Below are 22,256 nucleotides of genomic sequence, written 5' to 3' on the forward strand. Positions count from 1 at the left end.
GTGACTGAAGGAAAAAAAATAAATGAATTTCTTCTTATATGTGGTTAAAGAAAGAAGGAAATTGAGAGACAGAGCAGAAATGAAGAACCAATAGGAGAATGTTAAATGTCAGGAAGTCAGGTAAACAATAAAGATACTGAGAAGAATATAAAGGAGAATCAATAAGGGAATGAAGTGTCTCATAAAGAATGAATATTACTATTAAGTTGTCTAGATAGTTGAGAACAATTTGAGCACTACATATAAAATTTGCCTGTTATACTATTTTCCTGTTAGGAAAATTAGATCATGGACATCCATATAAAATGTTGAAATTTCTGTTCTCCCACTGGAAATATGATGAGATTTATATAAACACAAGCCAATGTAGTTCTGCATTTCAATGAGGATATAGTAAATATGTTAATTGAATCTGAGGCTGAGGCACTTTTCATTTTGTCAGCTGCTAGAATACAAATTAATTATGAGTTCTTTGCTTTTTTCCCCCACGATAAAAGCGAAGTTCTCATAGCATTATATTTCAAAGACATTGAGCACTCAAGTGGATATATTTCCATGTTTCATAGTCTAAAGTATTACACTATTGTTGAAAACATTTTAGGGTTCTTTACATTATTGTCTTGGGATGCTCTATGCTAATCTAGATCATTTTATAGGTATAGCAACTAAAGAGCTATAAAGTGAGCCACCAAGAGAAACTCATAATAAAATATTAAATTAGATGCTCCCCCTAAAGTATAAACTACATCCAAAAAGTGAGTTGGGGACTTTGTTAGGTACATGCATTTTCAGAGCTCACTGGGGTGCCATTTAGCACATTGGAGCAGTTCTTGCAAACTTCCCAAGAGGTCTGAAAAAGTGAATGAGTTTCTCAAAGTGCCTGTTTTTTACTCTGGGGAACAATTGAAGTTAGAAGAATCTGGCTGAATAAATGGCTTTCTCCCTAGCTGTGTATTAGCAGAACGATTTCAGTCAATACAAGATTTTCCCATTCTATGAACTAGGGTGGGGAGAAGTAATCTAAAACTTGTGTCTCAGGCTTCCCTTGCCAAAGCTCTGTTAACTGTAATCATCTTGGGATGGCTGAAATTAAGAACTTTTGGGAAGCATGATGAACTGCCTGGATGAACTGTAGAGATTTTATCCAGGACATAATATCTTTCACTAAGAGAAAAGAAACTTTCCTCATATACTAAAATTACACATGGTTTCCAGAAGGTCAAGGTGTAATGTAGATAGATTTATTCATTCTTCCAAACCAATCCTATGAAAGATAATTTCAAGTGACTAAAAATAAAGATGGATATTTTTGTTACACTTACTTCAAATAAAAATTTCCAGTTACTATGTATGTGTAAAATTGCATTCAAAAAATCCATTAAGTTTTTGTTAAAAGCTAATACTGAACTTTTCTACTTTCTGTATTTGGGAAAGGTCCTAATTATATCTTTTGTTACTAGGAATAGTAATGGTAATACAACAGATATTTATTATTATTTGTCATTTTGTTGAATACCAATGTTAGCATGTTAATGTGAAAATTAACATATGACAAAGAAAGAACTCAACTAAAGAGAGTAAGTGGGAGGGTAAGAATGCACAGATTCTGGAGTTGCTTCATCTAACCTGGTTTCACTGTTTACTATCTAGGTGAGTTTGGGCAATTGAGTTCTTTAATTCTTTTTCTTTTAAGTATGCTTTTAAATAACACATCTTAAGTTGTTTTGACCATGAAATGAGTGATCCAAGGTGCTTATAGTGTCTTATGCATAGCACTTATAAAGGTGAACTAATATTGTCATTACTACCATTATTTATTCTTGTCCCTTTTCCTAATTGATTTTTAGCAGTTTTTACAAATTGTGCCATGGGCATTTATGTTGATTGAATTCACTGAAAAATAATTTCCTTCTTCTTAGCTAATGAATAGGTATTAGCTAATACCTTTACATGAAGAATTACTTCATGATGTATAATATTTCTTACTTTAATAAAGGGTGTCATATGGATGGTAAAGTGCTAAAGGAGTTCTTCCTAATTTGTTCACAAAGCATGGACACCGAGTATGTCTATGTAGAGGATGGACTCCAATTTAAATGTTGGTCAGTGATCAACAGCAGAGGATCATGGCCAGTTATTAAATTCACTTATATCTTCCATGTTTTATGAAATTGATAATGCCTCAGTGATCTTTCTAATGTTTTTGGAAGCATATTTGCTACGATATAGAAGGTAGTCATTACCTCTTGAATGATTTTATTCTGTCCACCTTTTATAATTGTACATATCTTGGGATAGACATACAGAAAATAAGGTTCTTTTCCATGAGTCAAGTTAAGTGAAGTTTGACTTTTCTAGTGACCAAGAGGGAGAGAGTAGAGTGCTGATTCACAGAATCTGAATATAGTGGTACATGTCTTTCAGTAGGTACCAGACCGAAGTATGAAGACAACGCATGATTCTGAGGAAGAGATCTGCCCACCTATTGGTGGTGCTTACATTCAGCTGCTCCTTGAGGAGAAGATGCTATTTGATTTGAATTCATTTACTGGGAAACATTTAATTTTGCTTCTAATGATTAATTTTTATATGTGTATATAGTAATGCAAATTTAATGTGCAAGTATGAGAAACTTCATGACTTCGTGCTTCAAAACTGCAACAGAGTCTAGATTAAGAAACAAATGTTTTATTTGAGTTTTGAAAGCTGGTTTGAACACTGTGAGTATAGATATTGTTTCCATTTTCCAGATGAAGAGATTGAGGTTTCAGTAAGTGAAGTAATTTGCTTATTGCAACATTAAGTGGTAGAGTTTGGATGCAAAATCACAGACCCTTCTTCCTTTTCCATTACATCATTTATTCCTTGTGCACTTTCATTCTACTGTATTTAGTCATGTAGATCATGCCATTCTTAGTTTCTTCTAGAAGAATAATGTTTTTTTAATGTGTAATTATGTATTTTCCTTCTATTATCTGCATTCAGATGCCATTTTTACCACTTAGTAGCTGTCAGAACTTGTATAACTTAATCACTTGAACACTATTTTGTTTTTCTCATCTGTAAAATGAAAATTCTCAGGAGTCTTATTTAAAAATGCAGATTCCTTCTTGGACCCTTGAATGTGTGTGTGTTTGTGTGTGTGTGTGTGTGTATAAATATATACATAATATTTTTTGAGCAAGTTAATGTAGTGATTCTTATGTACTCATTTATCTTAACTTTAGCTTTATATATGTGTTCCCTGGTGATATCTATTTTTAAAGAAATCTAAAAATATATGGCCTATAACAATTCACAGAAAACTTTAATTTTATAATAACTAGTAATATTAAAGTATATAATAAGTAAGAAACTTACTGTGAATTGTATTTTTTATTATTTTTTAAAGATTTAATTAATTAATTAATTAATTAATTTTAAGGGGAGAGGGAGAGGGAGGGAGGGGGACAGAGGGAGAAGGGAAAGAGAGACTCTCAAGCAGACTCCATGCTGAGTGCACAGTCTGATGCAGGGCCTGATCCCATGACCCTGAGGTCATGACCTGAGCTGAAACCAGGAATCAGAGGCTCAACCAAGCAACTGAGCCACTCACATGCCCCCTTACTGTGAATTTTAGTAAAACATTTTGATGTTATATTTTTGCTACTTTTGGAGCACAAAATTTTACCTGATTAATTTTTTTTTAAATTACAGGAATATATGTGCATTTTAGAAAGTTTGTAATTTATAGAAAAGTAGACAGAAATATAGACTGTTCCATTTTGATCCTCTTCCTGATTCATTCCCTGCTTTTTCTCAATATCCTTTGCTAGTCCATCCTCATCATCCAGACCTGTAAATGTTGAAGTGCTTATCAGGGCTCCATCCTCAATCTTCTCTTCTTGTCTACATTCTTTAATGATGATGTCAGCAAGTTTTCTTACTTTCAGGTTACCTCTGCATGCTGGCAACTCTTAAATGTACATCTCCACCCCTTAACTCTTAAGATTCTAGATTCTTATGTCTATCTGCATACTCAACTTGTTTATTTAGATTTCAAGTAGAGTTTAAACTGTACATATTCATGAATCCTGATCTTTCTGTAGTTTCCTTATCTCCCATTATCCAGTTACAGAGGTAAAAAAAAAAAACAAAAATGAAACAAACAAACAAACAAAAACCCAAATTTGGGATTATCCCTAAATCCTGTCAGTCTTTCATACTTTGTTTCCAACCATTAGAAAATCCTGTTGGGGGGGGTGCCTGGGTGGCTCAGTGGGTTAAGCCTCTGCCTTTGGCTCAGGTCATGATCCCAGGGTCCTGGGATCAAGCCCCGCATCCTGCTCTCTGCTTAGTGGGGAGTCTGCTTCCCTTGCTCTTTCTGCCTGCTGCTCTGCCTGCTTGTGATCTCTCTTTCTGTCAAATAAATAAATAAATGATCTTTAAAAAAAAAAAAAAAAAATCCTGTTGGTTCTGCTTCAGAATGTGCCCAGAATTCTACAGGCTATTCTCAGTACTGCCAGAGTGATGGTAATAAAACTCAAGTCAGGTCATTAGCCCTCTTATCAGAACCTTTTGTGGCTTCTCATTTCATTTGCCACATAAACCGAAGTCCTTCCGCTTTCCCTACAAAATATTCCCTGACTTCCTCTCATTAACCCTCCCTGTTTACTTCATTCCAGACATGTTGGTGTCCTTGCTCGTCATCTAAAAAGGTCAGCACATTTCTGACATAGGACACTCACATCACTGTTTTTATTCACTCTTTCTTTTTTTCTTTTTTTAAAGATTATTTATTTAAGAGAGCATGAGAGGTGGAAGGGACAGAGGGAGAGAGAAAAAGAGAATCCTAAGCAGACTCATCACTGAGTGTGGAGCCTAACATGGGGCTAAGTCTCATGACCCTGGGATAATGACCTGAGCTGAAACCAAGAGTTGGATGCTCCACCGACTGGGCCACGCCAGCACCTCTGCATCACTGTTTTCTAAGCCAGAACATTTCTTCTGCCAGCACTCACATGAGTAACATCTTCATCTCCTTCAGTCTCTATTCCAGTTTCTTATCAGTGTTGTCTCCCTGGTTATCGTAATCCCAGTCCCCATCCTTTGTATTCCCTTAACTTCCTATCCCTTTGTTCTTTCTTTCTTTCTGTGTGTGGCTCTCTCTCTCTCTCTCTCTTTCTCTCTCTCTCTCTCTCTCTCTCTCACACACACACACACACACACACACAGACACACACATACACACATGTCTGTGTTTTTCTCTTTATTTTTTTCCATTTTTAACCACCAGAATGGAAAGTTCCATTAAAGCTGGGACTTTTTGACCATTTTGTTGACTGCTGTATTTTTAGTAACTAGAATGTACAAGATGCTTAGCAAGTGTTTATTTAAAGAATGTGGAGGCACATTGCTTAAGTTTTGGTTCTTCCAGAAGCAGAATTAAAGTACAAGTACTTTATTTGGAAAATGCTGAGAATACTGATGGGGAAGCAGAGAAGTGATATAAGGGAGGGTTGGCCGACAGCTTCCACACTGTGACTGAAACTTGATCCCCCTAGAAAATGCAAACAAAGTGTTTGCCTCAAAAGTCTGCAGGGGCAGACTGGTGTAGATTATATGGCTCTACATATTGCAGATGACTCTGTCTTTAGACTGAGAGTAAAAACAAGAATTGATATATATAAATTATTATTTATATATATTATTAGTAGTAGTATTGATATATATTAGTATTAGTTGGCATAACAGTTAGGACCCTAAATTGGCAATTTTTTTTTCCTCTGAAGGAAAAGAATTTGGGGCAAGAAAGATGACAAGGATGTTATCAAATAGTTCTCCATATGTTTGAATGCATATGAGGAATGCCAAAAATCAGAGGAAGCATGTTTATTGACTATGGTGTAGCATACCACCATGTTGTACACATTCTGGCATACACACAATATTATTCAATTCTATTTACTTTGTCAGGTAGATGTATCTGTATCTACTGAGACACATAAAATGCTACAGAACCAGCAAGAGGAAAGCTGGTTCAGGTTTGTATGGCAGTAAGTCTATGTTCTTTCTACTCTTCCATCTTACTATCAAATGTACAGCAGAATTCAGGTCCATGCACCACACACACACAAACACACCATATATACAAAATGAAGTCCATGGACTAAGAATGCATTGTATGGTGACTAACATAATGCTAAATAAATAAACACTAAATAAATAAATAAATAAGTAATATGGACCCTCAACTCTATAGTCAAATAATCTTTGACAAAACAGGAAAAAATATCCAATGGAAAAAAGACAGTCTCTTCAATAAATGGTGCTTGGAAAATTGGACAGCTGTTGTAGAAGAATGAAACTCAACCATTCTCTATACCATACACAAAGATAAACTCAAAATGGATAAAAGACCTCAACATGAGGCAGGCATCTATCAAAATCCTAGAGGAGAACATAGGCAGTAACCTCTTCAACATCGGCCACAGCAACTTCTTTCAAGACATGTCTCCAAAAACAAAGGAAACAAAAGAGAAAATGAACTTTGGACTTCATCAAGATCAAAAGTTTCTGCACAGCAAAGGAAACAGTCAACAAAACAGAGAGGCAACCCACAGAATGGAAGAAGATATTCACAAATGACACTACAGACAAAGGACTGAATATCGAAGATCTATAAAGAACTCCTCAAACTCAACACACACAAAACAGATAATCATGTCAAAAAATGGGCAGAAGACATGAATAGACACTTCTCAAAAGAAGACATACAAATGGCTAACAGACACATGAAAATATCTTCATCATCAGCCATCAGGGTGTTTCAAATCAAAACCACATTGAGATACCACCTTACACCAGTTAGAATGGCCAAAATTAACAAGGCAGTAAAAAACATGTGTTGGATGTGGAAAAAAAAAAAAAAAACATGTGAAGAAAGGGGAACCCTCTTACACTGTTGGTGGGAGTGCAAGTTGGTGCAGCCACTTTGGGAAACAGTGTGGGGATTCCTTTAAAAATTAAAAAAAAGAGTTACCCTATGACCCTGCAATTACACTACGGGTATTTACCCCAAAGATACAGATGTAGTGAAAAGAAGGGCCACGTGTACCCCAATGTTCATAGCAGCAATGGCCACAGTCACCAAATTGTGGAAATAGCCAAGACGCCCTTCAAAAGATGAATGGATAAAGAAGATATGGTCCATATACACAATGGAGTATGATGCCTCCATCAGAAAGGATGAATACCCAACTTTTGTATCAACATGGACAGGACTGGAAGAGATTATGCTGAGTGAAATAAGTCAAGCAGAGAGAGTCAATTATTATATGGTTTCACTTACTTGTGGAGCATAAGGAATAACACGGAGGACATTGGGAGATGAGAAGTAAGTTGGGGAAAATCGGAGGGTGAGACGAACCATGAGAGACTGTGAGAAACAAACTGAGGGTTTTGGAGGGGAGGGGGGTGGGGGGGTTGGGTGAGTCTGGTGTTGGGTATTAAGGAGGGCACATATTGCATGGAGCACTGGGTGTGGCGCATAAACAATGAATTTTGGAACACTGAAAAAATTAAATTAAAAAAAGAATGTATTGTATGGTGACTAGTATAACACAACATAGATAAATAAATAAATAACATAGTGTAAAAAATAATGCAATAGTAAGAAAAGGTCTTTTGTTTCACCATTAAGAATGATGTAGCTTTTAGTTTGAGACAATTTTTTATTAACTTTTTAAAGTATTGATTGATTTTTAATAATAAATTAGATTTTATTAAATACTTTTTCAGTGTCAAGATTATTTTTCCTTATTTGGGGCATCTGGGTGGCTCAGTGGGTTAAAGCCTCTGCCTTCGGCTCAGGTCATGATCCCAGGATCCTGGAATCGAGCCCCGCATCGGGCTCTCTGCTCAGCAGGGAGCCTGCTTCCTCCTCTCTCTGCCTGCCTCTCTGCCTGCTTGTGATCTCTGTCTGTCAAATAAATGAGTAAAATCTTTAAAAAAAGATTATTTTCCTTACTTAACCTATTTATATGAAATAAATGCAGTAATATTAAACCAAGGGAAAAAACAACAACACTGCCTCAAGAGTTAGTTTCCTTGGATTCAAGTCATAGCTGATATAGTGTTACTTATGTCTCCTTGGGCAAGTAATTAATCTTTATATGGCTCACTTTTTCCCCTATAAAATGGAGTTAATCATAGTACCTTTTCTGTGGAAGGTACCTTTTCTGTGGTTGTAAACATTAAATGAGTTACCTTATCTATAATATTTAGAAAGTATCTGACACATATCAAGTGTAAAAATTAGTATTATCTTATTCATGCACTTGTTGAGTACTTTTAGTTATTGTTTAAGAAAAAAACTTGCAGCCTTAAACTTTTTAAATCATTTGAAAATAAACAGGAAACATATTATTTTCATAAACATAGCCAAGATTATTGAATACTGATGATAATAATCAGAAATATCTGTGATAAATGCATTATTTTACTTTTTCAAAGAAAATCAATCAGTACAGGGGTAGCTGGGTGGCTCAGTTGGTTAAGCATCTGCCTTTGGCTCAAGTCATGATCCCTGGGTCCTGGAATGGAGCCCCACTTTAGGTTTCCTACTCAGCAGGGAGCCTGCTTCTCCCTGTCTCCCCTGCTCATACTCTATCATATCTCTGTCCCTCTCTCCAATAAATAAGTAAAATATTTTAAAAAATCAATCAGCATAGTGATTTGCACACAAATACATAGAAGCATAATGTTAAGGGCTAGTATAGAATAATTGAAGGATGAAAAAGATTGAATGATTTAGCAAGCGATGAAGATAGAGAATTCTTTGGGGTAGGAATACCTCTCTTTGAGACAGAAAAAGCAATGATTATTTTTAATGGTGTTTTTACTTCATATCTTCCCAGAAAGGGGAAAGGCGAGGGAACATAACTGGAGCAATCACAACAGTGAAATAAAGTAGCAGTAGAAAAGAGAAATAAGATTTATGCCAAGACCAACCTCAGAAGAAATTCCAAGGCAATTCCACAATTTAACACCTGCCTGGAAAACCCAGGAAAGTTATAGGGCTAAATAGTAAAACAAGTAAATGCTCATGCTCATAGTCAATGCAAAAAAGAAATGAAATTGCATAACTCTGTGGTGGGGAAATGGATTTGCCGTTTGAGGTTGCCAAGGAAGCCTGCTTATTTATAGTTAGTTTATATGTACTTAGTGGTTGATAGTTTATATGTATTTAGTGATTGATATATATGCAGTATGGTGTTTTTAGTTAAATAAACTTCTTGAAAGAAAATTTATGATAAAGATCTTATCCTTAGGTCTGATTTAGGAATAATTGTATGGATTGAGGTCAAACATGCATATTTTTAAATTTACTTAGTTTGAAAATTTCACTTGACTCTCTTTACTCTTACTTTACCAAATAGCCTGAGTAGAAAGGAGGTGAGCTTGCTGATCATGTGAAATAGTAAATCTTTTATATTGAGGTCAACTTCTACTATTATTAAGAAGATTCTCATTTTTATGACATGCTCATGAATGCAGTGGGCTGTGTGGTACACTCTTTTTATTTAAACTTTGTTGGAGAGTAGCATGTGGTTAAAAATAATAACATAAAAGCTGAATAAACAAACTAGGCACATGAACTACCAAAAAAGTATATTATGGCATGTTTAGCCAAAGGAGAGAAAAGCTAGTGGTTACCATATTGATTATTTTGATTATGAAGAGGAAGTACTACATTAGATATGATGTTGAAGTAGACTTTGCCATTATAAAAACTGCAACTCAGTCTCCTTTCTTATATTAAAGTGGCTTTCAAAACTTTTTGACTGGGATCCAGAAGAAGTAATATATTTTAGATTGCAACCTACTCCACACATATGTGCACACCCCCCAAGCTGAATCAAATGTTTATTGAACAATTGATCCTTTACCCTATACATGAGTACTCTGTTTTATTTTGTGTTTGCCCTATTCAGTTCCAGTCTATTCCATGTTTTAAGAAATTCTGTAAACATTATTTTTTTTTAAAGATTTATTTATTTATTTGTAGAGGTGGGGAGGGGCAGAGGGAGGAAGAATCTCAAGCAGCCTCTCCACCAAGTGCAGAGCCTGATGCTGGGCTCGATCTTACGACCCTGAGCTCATGACCTGATCCCAGATCAAGAGTGGCATGCCCAACCGACTGAGCCACCCAGGTGCCCCTGTAAACATTCTTTAGATTGATCTCCTAACCTGGGTCAAACTATAACTTGCAGTTTGCAATACACTGCTCTACACATGTCTAAGAGCCATGGAACAATACATGAGCTTTCTTGTGAGTATTTTTAAGCTTGACACAGGCTTTCTGCACAGCAGGTACACAGAAGACAGTCAGTTATACATTTGAAAAGATAAAAGACAATGTAAGTAAGGGAAGAACAGAAAGGAGCAGTGTATCTGTGGAGACTAATTTCTTAAAACTGGTGGGAAATGAAAATGACGTATGTGCTTGAGAGGAATAAAGGCTCTCTGTTTGGAACCCTTTGTATTGCTGATGAAGTAGCTCTATCACTATAGTCAGCACAGAGTTATTTTCGGAATGCCAGAATGTACACTAAATTCATGACTAGAGTCCTGACTCTCTAATCTTTTCTAATTTCTAAGTAATTTTTTTTCAGTAGGGATAAACTCTGTAAACTAAATTCATTTGCTGAGGGTAATTGGTATGCTCATACCTTGTAATTGTAGTTCTGAAATACTTATTGTATAGTGTGTGTGTGTGTGTGTGTTCTCCAGAAAATTAATTCCTGAAAGGGGTTAAGTTGTAACTATAAATGTATACTTTGGTATTTTTAATGCAGTGCATAAAATTTAATATTAAGCCAGTCTCTTCAGAAACATTCTCACAAAATTAATATAAAATATAAGAATAGGTCAGTTGAAAAGTAAGACCAGATTAACTCATAGTAAGAGGAGGTATATCATGTTCATAACGATGCATCCAAGAATACTTATCACAATGGCAATTAGACATATACATGGATGAGTAAACAACTATCCTGAAAAATAATAAATACTCCTTGGAAAATTACCTTTTAATTATGCTTACATTGATGGATATTAGCAAAATCATACTGTTATCTTTTAACATCTAGTTGAAATAAACTGCACATAAGAAGAAAGGAATTTAGGGAAGAAGTTTGAAAGAGGGATGAGGTATGCAGTATCTTGGACTCTGATGGCTGAACGGAAGCCAAAGACACATGCCTATTCTTATTTAGGAATATATCAGAGGATTAGAGTATAAAAGGATTAGAGTATAAAAGAGCAGAAAGAGGGAAACTTCAAATTTGCAAACTTTGGTGAAAATATTTTCATTGAGAACCTTTCTCTTTTCAATGTTTTGTTCTGTTTTTGTTTTTGTTTTTTGTTAGGTAACACACTGTAATATGTTTCAGGTATGCAATTTAGTGATTCAGCTCTTCCATACATCACCTGGTGCTCATCATCACAAATGTACTCCTTAATCCCCATCACCTGTTTAACCCATCCCCCAACCACCTCCCCTCTGGTAACCATCAGTTTGTTCTCTATAGTTAAAAGTCTGTTTCTTGGTTAAAAATAGAATGACCCTACATCCAACAATAGCACTACTAGGTATTTATTCAAAGAATGCAAAAATACTAATTTAAAGGGATACATGCTCCCCAGTGTGTATAGCAGCATTATCTTCAATAGCCAAACAATGGAAACAGCTGGAGTTTCTACTGACAGATGAATGGGTAGAGAAGAGGTAGTCAGCCATAAATATATATATGTATATATATGGAATATATGTAGTATAAGAATATATCTATTCATATATATATATATGAATATTAGCCATAAAAAAAGAATGAAATCTTACCATTTGCAATGGCGTAGATGGTGTTAGAGTATTATGGTAAGCAAAATAAGTCAGGAAAGGCCAATACCGTATGATTTCACTTATGTGGAATTTAAGAAACAAAACGAATGAGCATAGAGAAAAAAACAAAGAGATACAAACTAGGAAACAGACTCTTAACAATTGAAGTCTTTTTTTTAAGATTGCTTGAAACTGTTTATAATGTACATTAAGGTGAATTTATCAATAAAATGTGCCCCCAATCTTTTCCCTAAGCATGCACACTTACTTCTTTGCTTATATTTGTAATTTATTGCTTCGAGTATTTAAAAATTGGTTTTGAAGGATTTAACACGAATACCAAATTATCAATCCCTGAAATGATAGAGGTTGAAGGAACAGGGGAGAAATTCTTTTCATATATTATGTAGTTACTATAAAAATTCTTGAATCGTTTATTACTGAAATATAATTACTGAACTCCTGTACCTAGAGCATATACTAGATTAATAGATATACAGAGATAAATAGAATATTGGCTCCATTAGCCCAAAGAATCACAGCCAGATGAAAAATTTCCGAGATATACCACTGTATTTCTCTCTTGGTTCTTTTGACAGTTTGCGAGTAACCACATCACCCCTGGAGAAGTGGCACTTACACGTCTGACAGAGCTAGACAAATAGATTCAGTCATATTTTTGGCTCTAATCAGATAGAGTTATCATTGTGCTGACAGCAAACTCCTGGCTTTGTATTTATTCCCTAAGTAATGTGATTAAAACCTTGTGTACACTGACAAGACAGTATATCATAATTAAGAATCTTGTTCAAATTTATAATCCCATCTATGGTACCCTCAGGAATAAATGATCACTGAAATTTATGTAGCCACTGGAAACAAAACTCGAAAAACCATGTAAGTCTATCTATATCATTATAACTAGCTCCATGTCTGACTCCTGATAGGTTTGACTAGTATTTGTTTTATTTTATTTAAAACTGTTGTGTAGGGGCGCCTTGGTGGCTCAGTCAGTTAAGCACCAGACACATGATTTCAGCTCAGGTCCTGATCTCAGGGTTATGAGATCAAACCCCGCATCATGCTCCGTGCTGGGCATGGAGCCGGCTTAAGATTGTCTCTCTCCCCCTCTGCCCTTCCTCTCTCTGTCTCCCTCTCTCTAAAAACAAAACAAAACAACAACAACAAAACAAAAACAAAAAAACAAAAACAAAAAAAACCCTGTTCTATAAAAAATTTAAATATTTCATAAGCATCCTAAAACCATGCAAGTGAGAGAAAAATGTTATCTTTATTGAGTTTAGAGCTTCTCGTATATTGTCACTAGACCTGAACAGGTATAGAGATAAATGGCAACCTGAGTGTGAATGTGGCAGAACTTAAGAGCTCCTATTTAAAGCAAACCAGGGGTGCCTGGGTGGCTCAGTGGGTTAAAGCCTCTGCCTTCAGCTCAGGTCATGATCTCAGGGTCCTGGAATTGGGCCCCACATTGGGCTCTCTGCTCAGCAGGGCGCCTGCTTCCTCCTCTCTCTCTGCCTGCCTCTCTTCCTACTTGTGATCTCTGTCTGTTAAATAAATTAAAAAAAAACTTTTAAAAAATAATAAAGCAAACCAAAAAAGGCAGTTTATGACTTGGAGGCCTCTAACTGCACTGAAGAGTTACCTAACCTCACAGTGCAGAGCCATGTTGAGTAACATTCATACCCACGATGTACTGATTCTATTTGTGGTGAGCTAGGAAACTAACAGCTTGAACTAAAGTGTAAATTTAAATATTTCTGTGAGATCTTTCTTATAAAGGAATTGTTTCATTTAAAGAAGGCTATTTTCACTCCCCGCCTTTTGTGTTCTCTGAGGAAAAAAAAAATGTTGCATTCAGATCAGACCCACAGATTAGATTTGTAATTAGTGACAGGGCAGTCCAGCTGCAAGAGCAGTCATTTCAGGGAGTTGTTGTAGCCCTATGACCAGCCAAGTAAGCAAGAATAAATTCCTGGTATTAAAAAAAGGGGGGAAATATGAATTAAAGCAAACAGTATTTAATTCACATCTCAACTTCCCTTTCCTCATTCCACTCATTTTAAGCAAAACACATCATCCTCCCATTTTGCTTGCATGGTATGGCCAGGAAAGATAGCATGTTTCAAATATAATGTCAGTTGCCGTATTTGTACTGTCACTCTCTATTCCACACCCATAACAGACATGAGTCATGAATCACAGCACTTTTTCCTGTTGAACTTTCCAACATTCTCAAAATGTCTGATGCTGCCTCTGCTCGTTCTCCATCCCTGGCTCTTAAGCTCGGGCTTTAGAATTCTAAGGACTTGGTTCAGATCTCAGCTCTGCTACTCACAAGCTTTGTGGACTTTCTGACCTTTATTTTACTCTCCTATAAAGTACGGTAATAACAGCAGATTTATAAGGTTGTTGGGGAAAGCAGAATGAGCTAAGATTTGTGAAACACAGTGCATGATGCGTGAAAAGTGACAAATAAATAAGAACATTTATTATTTAGGAAACCATCTTACATATTACCAGGGCATTCAGTACATATCACTTCATAGTATTTAGCAAACTATTTTATTTGTCATTGTCACTATCCCAATAGCATTTAATATCCGTGAGAGTGGAGACCATATAATGCCATCCTAGTGTTCAGCACAGTGCCTGGCTAATGCTGGATACGCAGTAGTATTCGTTGAACAACTGTCCTGAGCATACCACCCACTGTCCTTTCACCATTATGACTCCCATTTAGCCCCTTACTTCCAAACGGAATTTATCAGTCATTTCAATGAATTGGTTGCAGTAATAATCTAAAGTACTGGGGCACCTGAGTTAAGCATCTGCCTTCAGCTCAGGTCATGATCCCAGGATCAAGCCCCTCTCCTTCAGCAATTCCCGTTGGTTGGCACGTGCATGCTCTCTCTCTCTCTCTCTCATTCTCTCTGTCAAATAAATAAATAAATAAAATCTTTTAAAAATTAATCTAAAGTACTTCCAGATGATAGGTTAGGCACAGTCAAGATCACAATTACCTAATTTGCTGTCCTTTCCTGATTAAATGAGGGAATATGTATCAGCAGAAGGAAGCTTTTAAAAGAATACACATAAAATCACCTTAACTTTTGAAGGCTTAATAAACTTAGATTTTAAAATTGTTGTTTATCCACTTATAAATATCTTAATTTTGACCAATTCCCTTGCTTTGTTGTACTGTAAGTTTTCTTCCATGCCTAGAATTTTACATTTTATTCTAAGATACCGGTAGGAAGTATCACTGAATTATAGGATATATGAAAATAGAAAATGGTGGTCACAAATCCTCTCTTTGATATAACTTAAAATACTTGAGCCAATTTGGAATTCAGAATTAATACCTTAATAAATATTGAGACAACAAAAGGAAAATGAATACAAGAAATATTTTATATGGTTTAACTTAGAAAGTGTAGGTATTCCACTTTTAAAATAGCTGCCTTACTCTGACCCTGACCCAGAATCTGTATTCCCTAAGTTCTAGTCGGCAAAAGAGTACAATGTCATAGGTAGTTTATCTAAGTCATGGCTTTTTTCTGTATGGCAAGTTCCATATTACCACCGAGAAAATGTATGATTCCTGGTCTGTAGAAGACTTGGTGTTCTTCCTCACATTTCTGAAATTCAGTGAACGGACCTCATGCTTCTTTGCTATTGACACAGGGACTGGTGTTCTTACCCGCAGTGACACAATATGCTCTAACCTAAACTTCAAAGATGATAGTATTAGTAAGTGGAATTTTGGGAGGTGATTAGTTCATGGGGATGGAGACTTCCTGAAAAGATAAGTGTTCTTACAACAGAGGCTCCGGAGAGATACCAAGCCTCCTTCTACCATATGAAGACACAGCAAGAAAGTCCCAGTTTTGAGCCAGGAAGAGAGACATTTCCTCTTCCAAAATGTGACTATGCTTATTTGGCCTAGGGTCTTGGACTCCCAACCTCCAGAACCATGGGAGAAGTATTTTTGTTGTCCATGAGCTACCAAGTTTGTGACATTTTATTGTGGCAGCTTGAGCAAAGATACTGGTGAAGGTAGAAATACTGAAATTTTCAGTGAGTTAATGCAATAGAAATAATTTCTTGTTCAAGTCATAATCTTAGATGGTGAACAGTTTGGCAAGTGAACTCTCCTCCGTAGTCTTTAACTTTTGGCTCTCCAGGTTGTCACAGTCATCTCCATGCCAACTGACTAGGGAGTAGAGGGTTTTATCGGCATACATCATACTCACTTATAGTCAGTTGTTTAAAACTCAGTCTTAACAGTCACACTTAACTGCTAGGGAAGCAGAAAGTGTAGTCTACTAAGAAGAAGAGGCAGTGTATTTTGATGAACATTTTATAGTCTCTGCCACAATAAATCTTAATACAGAGGGCTAGAATCTAAACATATGATCTATATAATGGGAACTACATGCACATGTGAACAGGGTGAATCCATAACATGGGTTGTAAAGGTTAAAATCTGCCTAAAATCATATTGCTAATTAATGGAAGATTCTAGGAGATCAAGGCTCTTGTCGCCATTCTAACATTCTTTCTAATGTGTCATTTGGTAATAGAGGTATAATTTGTCACATCAATCACTCCCAGAAGCATTTCTGCAGTTAATGCAAATAGGGCATACATATACTTTTATTTAGATATTTTCTATATACTCTTTTCTCTCGATTCACTGCTATTATGAACACAGCTGAACCTATTAGTTTAATTAGAAGTCATTTCAACATCACTCATTTTATTTTTCTTTTATCTGTTACTACTAATTAAGATTGTGAACACTCTGGACAGAATATAAAGTGTATTTAAGAATTTTTTCTAGCCTCCTTTGAAAGTACTGATGGTAAATAAAGATAATCTAGTTAAAACATCCATTGTAGTGTTCTTCGAGTGCCATTTATGTTTGATTGCACTGCATAAATATGGTAAATACATTTAAAATTTTACTTAAGACAACCTTGTATTAAGAAAACCTCTTTTTTGTTTCTATTTCTTTACTGCTTCTAAAATTTTTGGTGATTTTTTTTTCTATTTTAATGATTAAAAAATAGTGTCATTCCTTTCATTACCCATATCCTGGAAAGCATTGGAGTAGTACCATGGTAATTTATGGCATTTAAAGTTCTATGTGACTCAATTAAATTCCTGTACCTTCTGATTCTAGTAATTGTTATTTTGTATTGTGATTGAAAGGTCTGCAAGTATCACAAAAGAGAGAAAGGTGATAGGATTAAACAGTAAAATATTTTTAAGTGTAAGAGGATCCATTTTTAATCCATCGTATTGCTTGAAGCATTTTGAGCAAAAGTTTATGCCACCACCATGGAAGTCTGTCATGTTCATGTTTCTTTTTCATAGGCATTTTACACTCTTATGAAGACTTCAGAAGTCTCTAACTACTACCCAAGTAGCACACATTCTTCCCTGTGGCTTACCTAGGGCTGGAGAGGGGATTTTTTGGTCATCTGTTAGAACATTTTAACATTGGGCATTTTAAGGTTACTACAGACATAAATGAAAAATTCTTTGGGTGGATAAAATGAGAAGCGATGGAAGAACGAATAATAACTGTGTGTGTATGTTGTTTTGTTCTGCTTTTTATGTTCTTCTCAAAAGAGTTCTTATAGTTGTACAAAGACAGAAATGAGTATCTCTGTTGGAGAATAATGGAAAGCTTTGGATGACCAACATTATAAACCCTCCAAATATAGACAAAAATGAGGGACTGTGGAGCAAGGTGTGAGTGTTAATGTACAGTGCTATCTTATTTATCAATATTATTAAGGAGTTAATGCCATAATTATGGAAAGCACTCTATGAGTACTAATTTGATAGAATGAGAAAGAGTGAAGCTCTCTTATTTCATCTGTTCAGCAAATAGTGTTGAACTCTATGAGCCAACTTTTGGACTAGATACTATATAGAGGCAATTCCTACCCTCATGGAGTTTATTATAGACCTAACTATATCCCTTAATAAGCCATACTCATAATTTTAGGTCACTCACATTTATTATTATGAGGATCGGTTACTATAATTTCAGGAATATGCTAGTACTTTCAACTCATAGAAAGTTCGTAAAGATATTTGTGTATTCACCAGAGGAGCCTACAACTTTCCATTTTATACTTTTTTAGAATCTTCTCTTATTATCATATTTTGTATTCCTTCTGATCACTTCATCTAACACTTCATTTCAGCTTTAGTCCATCATATCACTTTTCCAAATTCTATAATGAACTTCTCAGCCTTGTTAATGGAAAGGCAAAGCAATTTGCTTAGTCACTACTTTTTTTAAAATTTTATTTATTTATTTGACAGAGATCACAAGTAGGCAGAGAGGCAGGCAGAGAGAGGAAGCGAAGCAGCCCCCCTGCTGAACAGAGAGCTGGATGCAGGGCTTGATGCCAGGACCCTGGGATCATGACCTGAGCCTAAGGCAGAGGCTTTAACCACTGAGCCACCCAGGTGCCCCAGTCACTACATTTTTATATGACTCTTCATATAATGTAACAAAAGTGGTCATCAAACATTTTCTGCAAAGGGCCAGATAGTAGATATTTTAGGCTTTGGGAGACATAGAAGGTCTCTGTTGCATATTCTTTGTTTTTCTTTGCAATCATTTAAAATGTTAAAACCATTCTTTGCTTGCCAGCAATGAAAGCAAAAGGAAGGAGGAAAGGAAGGACAGATAGCGCAGAGAGAGAGAGAGAGAAAGAGAGAAGAAAGAAGAAAGAAGGGAAGGAAATGAAAGTAAAAGAAAAAAGAGGAGCAAGCCATGGGCAAACTTTGCACGCAGATTGTATTTTGTTGACTCCTAATTGTAACCTATACAATAAACCATACTTGAAGTTCAGCTGGCTGCTGTGTTCCTGAGATTTCTCCTTGATGTACCTCCAGTTATAAATTAGTAAGGAAAAGTAGAAGAGAAAGAAGCATGGAAAGGTAACCAAATGGATTGTCATTTTTTAAACATTTACTTCATAGATTTTTCAATAGGAGTAAATGTACAGATGAGTTATGTGTTATTAATGCTATCCACAAGTTAAAGTTTTTCACTTTTAAGAATTACTTTATTCTTAGACATTACTGTGGTCAGGATTCTATTGACTGAAACATCCCCCCTTTCTTTGTGATGTTTTATCAAGTGGCAGCTATATGCAATCCTTTAAAATTACCCTATACTTTGTCATAATGGGAGTAAGAAATCATAGGATGTGTATTGTGAGGGCTTTACAAAAATATCCTCTAAGGGGTAGTAACAAAAATTTTGTTGCGACATTACACATTATCACAGAAATAAATGTGATACCTCATTTTGAAAATGTTAACTCTTCAAAATTGGCTGAGCCTTTCACCTTGGGAAATGGATTAAACCACTTGGGTTCTTGGCTGGTTTTCATAACCAAGGCAGTTCTTCATAGCACTTAAAATGCTAAATTTAACTGTCAATGTGTGGTCTTGACCTGCATTGTAAAAGTTGTCAAAGTACAAATAATACAAAGCTTTTACCAAAAGAAAAAATGTTTACATTCGTCTTCCTGAGCATCTCCCTCCATTTCCTACCCTCAAAGGAACCTGTCAGTTATTACTGAAAGGCTTAAAGGATAGTTTGTTTTAGGTTATTCATCACATTTTTCCTTAGCTCAGCAGTTGTTAAACTTTACAATGGATATGAATCCCCGGGAAGGCTTTATTAAAATGTACCTTTCTAAGTCTTTTTCACATCATGCAGATTCTGATTCAGTAGTTATGAGGTGGTATTCAGGAATTTGTACTTTTAAAAATGTTTATGCCATTTTTTCAGGTAGATAATGTATACTACCACATTTTAAGAAACAGAGTTGTAATCTATATAATGCTGATATTTCTGATTACTGTTCAAATTTAACACTATTTTCTCTATATTTCCATACCAACTTCTATTTTTTCTGCTGTGATACTTATGTCTGCCATTGAAGGAAAGTGTGATTTTGAGGAAGGGAGAATCCCATCTGGGTTTTTAAATTTTATTCCAATGTTCTTTAAAATATAGCATGCTACATTTACTAGCATGTGTCATCTTTAGACATTTGTATGCTCCGTGTGGATATGGAGGCTGCCTTATTCATCTTTGTGTCTATTCCTGAAGCTCTGTGCTTAGCACTTAGTAGTAACTCAATTAAAAAAAAAAGATGAGGTTCTTAAAAGCACCATTCAGTGAAGTACTATTTGGAGCGACACACATGTGGTGGTGATGGCAGGAATCTAAACCTTCCAAATATGTTTGGATTCAGTGCCGTTTGAATTTCTGGAACCACAGCCACATGTCTGCCACTTCAAGAAGTTAGTACTTTTTTGAGTGGTATCAGGATGGCTTTGTCAAGATAGAAATAGAATGAGGCTTGCTTAGTGCTTTCATTTGAAGGTGGCATATATGAGAATACATTGTCCCTCATAGCAGCAAAGAATTAAACAGGGTGGATATGGTTCTAAATAAAAGCCAGTGAAATTTCATGAGTACGTTAAAAAAAATCTGTTGTCAAGTTGATAAAAGCACTGTATTCTTTTGAACATGGTTTTAGAATCCTTCAAAGGATCTTAAAGAGAAGAAAAATAAACTTGGTGGAGGCATTCCTGATTAAAAGTAGAAGTCTAATCCCAGACTATGTCACTAGATATGTAATCCTTGGTAAATTATTTAACGTAACTTAATCCACATTCCTCTTATTGTCAGAGATGGTCCTGTATTGCTCTTAGAATTCTTTGGAGGGTAAAACTGAGCACTGCTTATAAGAGCACCACATATTTGTGTATTTTGATTGGGAAGCTAGCCATCTTATCTCTGAATAATATTCAAATTTGGTCATTTACTTGGTGAGAAGCAATGTGTTGATTATGGAAGTAAAAGAAATATGGTTCATGATGCCGGTGCCTGTGTGTTCCTGGTAATTTCCATCCCAGCACTTCTTATCTGGTCAAATTACAGATTCTCCAGATGTACCTCTCCTTTCTGAATAATCACTTCATTCATGCAAACATATTTATTGAGCATTTATTATGTTCCAGGATAATCCTAGGCACTGATGATACAACAATGCCCAGAAGAGTCAAAACATACTTGTTCTAACAGCGTTCACATTCTATTAGGAGAAGGGGATAGCAAATCAATACATAAATAAAATATAGAGTATGTCAGATGGCAATACGTATGATATAGAAAAATAAAGCAGAGAATAGGCATAAAGAGCTAGAGGTCTAGAATTTTAAAGGGATGGGCTTTGAGAAGTCCATTGAGGGGTAGCCTTTGAGAAAATAATGAAAGAAGGGAGGGAAGGACCGTATAGAGGTAGGGAAGAGAATTCCAGCTAGAGGAAAACAAGTCCTAAAGCCTGAGGTGAATGTGTGCCTGTTGTTTTTTGAGAATAGCAGAGTAACTAATGAATCTGGAATGGAGTGAGCAAAGACCATTAGAAGAGATTAACATAATCTGCTCTAGAGAGGTGAGGAGGGATGGAATTGGGTGGGGGGTGTATAGATTCTATGGGGCTCTGTAGACTATTATAGAGATGTTGAGTTGAATGAGACAAAAAGCCTAAGCCTTGGGAAGTTTTGAGCAAAAAGCTGACATCTTCTGATTTAAATTTTTTTTGAAAAATGGCTCTGCCTACTACTGACAACAGGTTAAAGAGACACATAAATGGTTGCAGGGAGACCAATTAGGAGGTCCTGCAATATTGCAGGGAAGAGATGATGATAGCATAGACCTAAGCGGTTGTGATGGAAGTAGAAAGAAGTACCAAGATTCTGGATGTGTTTTGAAGTTTTATTCATGTAGTTTGATTATGGATGGGATGCAGATTATGGCAGAAAACAGGTCATTGTGTTTTGCCTAAGAACTTAGAAAATGAAGTCACATTTTTAAACTGGGACTACTATTGGAAAAGTAGGTCAAGCGGGGAGGAGCAAAGACCAAGAGATTTCTTACGGTTATGATTGGGTTCTGATAAATATTACATTTCCATGTGAAGATGTCAAAAAGGTGTTGGTTGTAGAGTATAAAGCATTTTAAAAATGAATATGGTTGGGGGAGGAGTCAAGATGGCGGAGAAGTAGCAGGCTGAGACTACTTCAGGTAGTGGGAGATCAGCTAGATAGCTTATCTAAAGATTGCAAACACCTCCAAATCCAACGGGAGATCGAAGAGAAGAAGAACAGCAACTATAGAAACAGAAAATCAACTACTTTCTGAAAGGTAGGACGGGCGGAGAAGTGAATCCAAAGCGACGGGAAGATAGACCGCGGGGGGGAGGGGCCGGCTCCCGGCAAGCGGCGGAGCAACGGGGCACAA

The sequence above is a fragment of the Enhydra lutris genome, unplaced genomic scaffold (genome assembly GCF_002288905.1).
Source record: "Enhydra lutris kenyoni isolate GAN:26980312 unplaced genomic scaffold, ASM228890v2 scaffoldscaffold70, whole genome shotgun sequence".
NCBI lineage: Eukaryota > Metazoa > Chordata > Mammalia > Carnivora > Mustelidae > Enhydra > Enhydra lutris.